The sequence below is a fragment of the Mizuhopecten yessoensis genome, unplaced genomic scaffold (genome assembly GCF_002113885.1).
Source record: "Mizuhopecten yessoensis strain PY_sf001 unplaced genomic scaffold, ASM211388v2 scaffold923, whole genome shotgun sequence".
NCBI classification, from domain to species: domain Eukaryota; kingdom Metazoa; phylum Mollusca; class Bivalvia; order Pectinida; family Pectinidae; genus Mizuhopecten; species Mizuhopecten yessoensis.
This window is the reverse complement of record NW_018403789.1, coordinates 733,025-741,715: the sequence shown is the minus strand read 5'-3', so window position 1 is coordinate 741,715 and position 8,691 is coordinate 733,025. Positions and strand designations below refer to the sequence as shown.

The following is an 8,691-nucleotide window of genomic DNA, read 5'->3' as shown; positions in this document are numbered from 1 at the left end:
ATTGTTCTTGCAAGTAGTGTAAAGAGTCATTGGTTATTTGTTCAGATTCGCCTGCAGTTATATATACTGGATTATCAGGATTATGTGGGAACCCTTGTCGCATTGATAGAGTAAGTTCATTACAGTTATATATAATATAAACAATGTATATTACAAATGATATATGTTATTGGTCTAAGTAATGTGTAATATATTAGCCAGTTAAATAGGTTATAAAGTCTATTTTGTCCATGAGCATTGTTATATAAAGTCAATGAAATCAGTAAATATATTGTGAAATAAATCATAAGTATGAAATATGATTAATAATAAATGATAAATGTAATTATACAGATAATGATATGAAACCTTGTAATAGGTACAGTGTAATGTTTTAGTAACAAGGTGGTGTCTACTGCATGTTGTCTTATACGTTTATTATTGTGTTCTTGTAGGGTGTAAGATTCTTCCAGCTAGTCTGATGTCCACAAATGGAATAATTAAAAGAATGGAAACCAAGAACGTGTTTGTTGTAACGCCTCTGCCCAAATCCCATCCCTGTTTCATCTCAAACGGGTGTTATTTATCTAATAGGTCGTTCGAACCGTTTGTGACAAGTAAATTGCAATGGCGCTCAAGGAACGTATACGTAAACTGCACTAAAATCCATTTCCAATCAGATAAGATATCGCACACTATTGCATCCGTCAAAATAGTCCACTTTTCTCGACTGTCCTTAAAACAGGACATAAGCGTGGCAGGTCACGTTGCGAAACAAACATGACTTAATTCATTCCACGTCAATATAAAGGGTGAAAATCAATAAAGATATAAAGATATATATCATTGAATATTTCTGACACAATGACAGTGAATAGGTGAATTACAGTCAAGCTTTATTTACTCCTTGACCCTTTGTAGTGTATCACTAGACCACAATCATGAATACAATATACATATACAAAGTCTGAAAATCGGTTAATAGTTTGACGAATAAAACTTGATTATTAGTTTGACGAACAGAAATCGATTAAGTATTAATATAATAAAAGGTAGCGTTCGCAGCAAATAAGGTAAAGAAAATATTTAATTTTAAAAAAAATATTCAAGTTTTATTTAAGCTTAAATATTAAGATCTGAAAACAAAATTAAATAAAAAAAATCTATAGGGGTCGAACGTAGGACCTATATACTGCTGAATATACGCTTTGCCAGTGTTGGTATTTAGGAATTATAAAAAAACAGCAGTGATGAGGACCTTGACACGTAACCCTTAGCTTGAATAAAATTACACTTAACTTAAACATGTATAAGGAAGAATATTCCAAGTTGAAAAACCCTCTGAAATAGAAATGTTCTTCGATATTACAGCTAGTGTATTCTCATCTTTTAGTTAAATGAGTCATATGAATGGAATGCTTTTCTGGCAATTACTTAGTTGTAAAATACGGAAAACAGATGAATGTATTTTAGATAACACACTCATCATTTGTTTATCACGAACAAGTATTTTAAAAGTCGAAATTGTGCGGTGTGGACATATTAGCGTTTGTCGTGCAGAGTAAATGATGCGAAAATATCGACACGCAAATCTATAGAAGGCTATTTAAGATTTACAGGATATATAGACATCCGAATGATTACCAACGCCAACATTTCCACAGCATGATCTTTTGAAAGAGTTATGATGCGATCAGTTCTACTTGCGGTAATTTCCAGTTTTACAATATTTTAAAAGAACAAAAAAGCAAAATATTTTAACGTTAAATCAGAACAGTTACATATACGTTAACTTACAATCAATAATAAATAACAAACAATAAATTAATCAACTATAATAATAATAATCAATAAATATCACATGCAACGGTTAGGTGCAATAACTTGATTTCTTAGTGTCTTTTGACTTTCTATTTCCATCTTCATCTTACCTTTGCTGCAATGAAACTGTAAATTCTCCAAACAATAGCGAGGAAACATCGATAGATCGATACTTTGACGATAAGTAGGGGACAACATGCTATATATCATTATTGCATGCACAGATCTCCCCTTGTTGTATAGTAAATAATATTTATTTGTATATGCTTTTTTCTTAAATACAGAAGAAATAAATGTGTTACATAACTTACGTTCTGGCAAACAGCTGTAGGTCACTTCGAGATATTTAAATGTGTTTGGACACGGGTCTCCATAGATACTGTTGGAAGCAGCAAGTTCACACGAGGTTTCACCTTGACATAGATCCTGAATGTTGTCCAAAACGCCATCAGCACCACATCCAACTTGGGACATAGCCGGATGTTCACACGTGACTATGTCAAATCGTCCGTAACGTGCGCTAATCACGTTTATTTCTTCTGCACTACAGGTAATTGTTGTTGTTTTCTGTTCACAGACAGCTACGGTTGTCAATGCTGAAAGAACAAAACAAATATATGCAGTGAATGAATCAATGACAATTTTAACCAACCACGCATTAAAACGAAATGGTATACATAGAATAAATGTTTATACAAAAGATGTGTAATATATAGATATACGTAAATTATACATTAGATCTATTATCAAAATGGTATAAACGTGACATCTGTGGTTAAAACATGAGACATGTAGACTCGGTATCAATATGAATGCAAGTATTCTGGACAAGGTTCAGAGGTTCATAAAGGATACTAACATTGTCGTTGACGGTGGCAGTAACATTTAAGTTTTCCAGACTTTTTTCCCCACCATTTACCATATCAATCTGTAATTTTGTATTGGCTTTATCATAATAGATTACAAATCAAGTTCGAACAACGTGCCAATATTTTATTTGTTTTGCTGGAGTTACATGTATGGCCATTTGCACATTGGAATTTCTCATAATTAACAGTTTGCCATACTTTGTTACCGCTTGCCACTTAGTATGTGGCTTTATCATTATGGATTACAGTTAGAGTCCAAACCCTGTGTCAATAATCATTTGTTGCTTGAGTTATGGCCCTTTGCACATAAGAAATCTCATAATTAATTGTTTTCACGTATTTATTTTCGCTTCCACTTGCAACATCAATTGTTACTTAATATGTGGCTTTTTCATAATAGATTACAGAGTTTGAACCATGTATTAATATTCCATTTTTGACTGGAGTTATGGCCCTTTTGCACATAAGAAATTCTCATAATTAACTGTTTTCCATATTATTTGTAACTTAATACACATGTATAATGGATTATAGTTTGAGTGAGAATCCAGTGTCAATGTTCTATTTTCTCGGGAGTTATAACCCTTTACACATAGGAAATTCTTATTTTTAACTAAATTTGTTTTCGCGACCACTTGCCACATCAATACGTAACTTGATGCGTGGCTTTTTCTTGAATGATGGATTACAGTTTTTAGTTCGATCCTCATGTCAAATTCTATTTATTGCTTGAGGCAACACACATGCACACACAATGCGTATCATGCACTAATGATACGATCCACATATGACCTCAGATGTTGTTTAGACGTTAAGTTCCCTCAACCAACTAACAAGCAACTGAAAGCATAATGCTTTTCATATGGTGACAATGATATTTCAAAATTACACCCTTTAATTGTGTGGGTGTCGGAAACATATCCACTTCTTTCGAATTGTAGTTTTGCTCTATAGGTGTCTCCCAGACACCCGTCCTCGTATGACCCTGGCTGTTCGAGGACATAAATCACCTAATAGAGTACTTTGTTTAAGTCCTTCTGTATGGCTTGATGATGTTTTCAAACCAATGGTCTGGAGCATTACTTGGTTAAGAAGACTGAATGCCGTTTAACAGAGGGTCTCTCTCATAATATTCCGGCCCCTTTGGGGGAGGGGGAGGGTCACAAAGGGGGATTATTCAATTCAATTACACAATTTGTTGTTAGGACCCCTGCACTTCTTTAGTAATCATGTTTTCCGTCTGTCTGTCCTATCTGTTTTTAGTTCCCTTCCCGTTCGGCCCTCAGGCATCAACTTTTCCCTTTAAACAACTTCTTCTCAATAACCAAGAGGCCCAGATACCTGATATTGGGCATGTAGCATGCTGGAATGAGGTGCTACCAAGTGTGTTCAAATGAATGACCTTGATCCACAGGGGTCAAATGTGCTTAAACCATTAAACGACTTCTCACTAACGAAGAGGCCAAGATATCTGATATTGGGCCAATAGTATGTTGTGATGAAGGGCTAAAATATGTATTTAAATGAATCAACCTAGCCTATAAACTCTTATATTTGAATAAAGTGGTAATGAGCTTAGCTGCATTGGAAGCAAGAGAGAGATACATGCCCAATGGGCTTCTTGTTTAATTTCTGCACAGTATCTTCAGTACTGTCACTGTTACCATGAATAGAAAATTAGTTTAGGCACAATATTTTCAATTCTGTTGGGATGATTACCCTCAGGCTTTCTCAAGTGCTACCTCTGAGAAAGGGCCTGCTTTGGCGCTTTGGTGGTCAAAGATTTAGGTCATTGTTACTTGAGAAAGTATTTCCTTAGGATACAAATTGTAGGTTTTGAGGCATCGATGTCAAAGTTCAAGGTTAATGTTACTATAAATAGAAAAACACTTCATGCACAATATTTGGAGCTCTTTTGGGCCGTATGCACTCAGACTTTATCCGGTGTAATAAAATGTTTGCTTCAGCCTTTGGATAGCTTTTCAGCCTTAGATATCAATGGTCAAGGTCACTTACTATAAATTAAACATTAGTTTGTGCACTGTATTTTTAATTCTGTTGGACTGATTACACTCAGATTTTATCTAGTCCTTCCTGGAAGAAAGTGCCTGCTTGGGATAACTTTTCAGGTCCAGTGGTCAAAGGTCAATGGGTCACTATAAATAGAAAATCTGTTTAATGCACTAATGCACAATATCTTGATTTCTCTTGGGCTAATTACACTCTGACTTTATCCAGTGTTTCCTGAAAGAAAGTGCCTGCTTAGGATAACTTTCCAGGCCCGGGGGTTAGGTTTATATCACTGTTACTATATGATTAGGAAATCAGTTTATAAAATGCACTACTTATATTTTGAGTTCTGTTGGGCTGATTACACTCAAGACTTTATCCAGTGCTTTTATAAAAGAAAGCGCTTGCTTGCACAAGTGTTTGCTACATGTATACCTAACCACAGTGTCTTTTAAATATTCAATAAACATAATTATGGAGAATAGTCACGGCGGCATTTAATATATATATATATATAAATCTTATTACCGGTTAGCTTGTAAATTATAATTGTAATACTAATAGTTCGAGATTCTTATATACCGTTTTATCACAACCTAGTTCGTGGGTCGTCTCAAAGCGGTTAACAAATTATTATCCGTGGTTATAGGGCCTTTGCAACCAGCCAATATCGTTCTTAACTACCTTGGGAGCATACAGCCGGTGCTGCCATTTCGGTGCTCACAGCTAGCATTCTACAATTCTAGCACTGCCCAACCACGTACTCATTTACAGTTGAGTAGACTAGAACAAGCGAAGTAAAATATCTTGCTCAAAGATACAACACAGTGCCGTGCCTCAAACCCGCAACCCTTCGGTCACGAGCCTGGCGTCCTACCACTAGACTACCGTGCCTCCTAATTATGTCGATTGAAATATATAATATATTTGTGGCACCTAAGTGAGACGTATGAAAGTGTCTTTTACGCACCGAAAAGTTAAAAAAACAATATCAGTTTAGTTTAGTCTCCGAGGATTGTAAGGCTTGCCGCGGTCTCGAAACAAGCACAGTATTATTTATTTTAACATAAGTTCATACCATAGTATCCACACAGAAAAAGACAAAACGTTGTTAAATCTATTAAATGAAAATAGCATTGAATGTATACAACTGTCCCACTTCCTTTTATTGTGAAGCAGTGTACTAAGATGTTTTGGTGTGATTCTGTGTTTGACGATCTCTTTTCAGAGTTCTTAAGGTTTTCGTATTTGATGGATGAATTATCAATATTAGTCCACGAGACGTATTAAAATTGAGTCACAGATCGCGAGCAATAGACCCAATGAACTTTATTTTTGAATTAGGAATAAAAATCGTCTCTGTCAGACTGTCAGTAAGCTAGTACGTCATATTGACAAGGATATATTTCATAAGCTGCATCTGTCTTTCAACATGAGTTATTTATATAACGGTATATTATATCCTTTTGTGAAATACAAATAGCATGACGCAAAGAAATTTATTATTTACACACGCACGGAAAACCGTAAGAAAATCGATTTCAAAATAGAACTGATATCGCTCATTATAACAGTCATTAAAATCGACTTGTGTCCTCGCCTGTCCTCGAAACGGGGACAATGTTTCATTACCTGTGACTGTTAAGAGCGGAAGTGAATACATAATAAATAATTGAATATAAACGAGGTAATTAATGAAGATCGATCGAGTTTTACGGGAGTTACCAACATTTAGATACAAAAAAAAACACATTACAACGGACATCCGGACATTTTGACTCTTCGAGTAAGATATTGGAAAAAGCATCGATGCGTGACCCTTGCATGTGTTCTTTTTGTTTCTAGTTGCCATTATAGTAAAATCTAAGGAAATCATAATGACTTTGCTGTTTATTCGCAGAAAGATTGTGTTCGCGAAAATAAGAACAGCACAAGATAGAAACCAAGCCCCTAGCGCTAGAAAGGAAAATGAAGTAATATCTTATATATAACAATTCAATTGCAGTTTATTTTATATTTTTTGTTTAATCAAGAAACTCTCAAATCAACAACTGCACGTGCTCCTTTGTCCGCATAATGTACCCTCGCGCTCGCGAGAAAAATGAAGTAATATATTATACATAAAAATCCAGTTGCAGTTCATACTATTAATTTTGTTTAATCAATAAACTCTCAAATGAACATCTAAGAATGACCGTTTTTTGCCTTATCAAATTTTAAACGACATTCTGTTCACGGCAGTAATGCGCCGTTCAGAAATAATAAAACTGCGTTGTTTTCGTTTGTCACTCGAAATTGCAAAAATGTCTATATGCAGCCACTTCAATTAACTGATATAAATTCATCGCTTATTGGAAATTGCAATTCGGGGTTTTTTGCGTTGGAGCAATTAACGGAAGCTCCATCAGTTTCCGACTATGTATACACTGTCACTAATAAATTCATATTTAACTATCGTCATTAATTGAACTTTTTATATAATGTTGTCGGTGTATAAGCTATTATCATGTTTCGGTGATTCATGTTTGACAAGTCGTGACAAATATTGGCAAAGCAAAATTCATGAACCATGGGATGTTGTCCTTTATACCTTAGCACAATTTCCCATGGGATACGCTCGCTTCACTCTCTACAACCCTGGTATATGTCATGATAAAAGGACGGCTCGGTGTGCGCCACTTTGTGCATGGTACAAGAAGACCAGCTTGGTCCTTTGATATACATCAAAAGAATTCTGCGATAGCGTAACGGTAAATCTGATCGGCTTTGAAATATCTCCTCTGTAATCATCAAAGGACAGGTAGCAGCTCCCTGATGGGTCTTTTCAATCTTTATTAAATAGCTAGCCGCTTGCCCTCAATTTTGTCATGAAATATTCCAGGGGAGCAGAAAACGTAAGTGGGCGTTACCCCACCTATAACGAGGATAAAGGCACTTACCCTCCGACTCCAGGTCAAATTAAAAGCAATAAAATTAAAAAACTGATGTTTTAGTTTAATTTTGTAGAGAAGGACCTGCTAACCTTTACATTAATTCTTGAATAGAAACAAAATGAAGTTTCGGTTTAATTCCAGGAGTGAAAGGCCATCGCAACCTTGAACAATTATCATTTAATGGAAACAAAATAAAAAAGGATGTTTTGGTGTTAATTTTGGAGATGGAAACCGTTCGAAACCTTCAACAGTCATCCTTAAAACAGGACATAAGCGTGGCAGGTCACGTTGCGAAACAAACATGACTTAATTCATTCCACGTCAATATAAAGAGTGAAAATCAATAAAGATATAAAGATATATATCAATGAATATTCTGACATAATGAGAGTGAATAGGTGAATAACAGTCAAGCGTTATATACTCCTTGACCCTTTGTAGTGTATAACTAGACCACAATCATATATACAATATACAAAGTGTGAAAATCGGTTAATACTTTGACGAATAAAAATTGATTATTAGTTTGACGAATAAAAATCGATTACGTATTAATATTATAAAAGATAGTCTTCGCAGCAAAAAAGGTAAAGAGATTTTTTTTTTATCAAAGTTTAAATTATATCATCTGAAAACAAAATTAAATTAACAAAATCTATAGGGGTCGAACGTAGGACCTATATACTGCTTAATATACGCTTTGCCAGTGCTGGTATTTAGGAATTATATAAAAACACAGCAGAGATGAGGACCTTGACACGTAACCCTTAGCTTGAACAAAATTACACTTAACTTAAACATGTATAAGGAAGAATATTCCAAGTTGAAAACCCTCTGAAATAGAAATGTTCTTCGAGATTACAGCTAGTGTATTCTCATCTTTTAGTTAAATGAGTCATATGAATGGAATGCTTTTCTGGCAATTACTTATTTGTAAAATACGGAAAACAGATGAATGTATTTTAGATAACACACTCATCATTTGTTTATCACGAACAAGTATTTTAAAAGTCGAAATTGTGCGGTGTGGACATATTAGCGTTTGTCGTGCAGAGTAAATGATGCGAAAATATCGACAC

At 34.8% G+C, this 8,691-nt stretch overlaps 1 long non-coding RNA gene across 1 annotated transcript in view; it reads left to right on the top strand.

The window, feature by feature from the left end:
• Positions 1–498, top strand: part of LOC110455249 — a 5,355-nt gene extending 4,857 nt beyond the window's left edge. Inside the window, exons 2-3 of the long non-coding RNA XR_002463433.1 lie at positions 46–110; positions 435–498. This is a non-coding gene — a long non-coding RNA (uncharacterized LOC110455249). The remainder of the gene's footprint in view (positions 1–45; positions 111–434) is intronic.
• Positions 499–8,691: the final 8,193 nt, after the last annotated feature.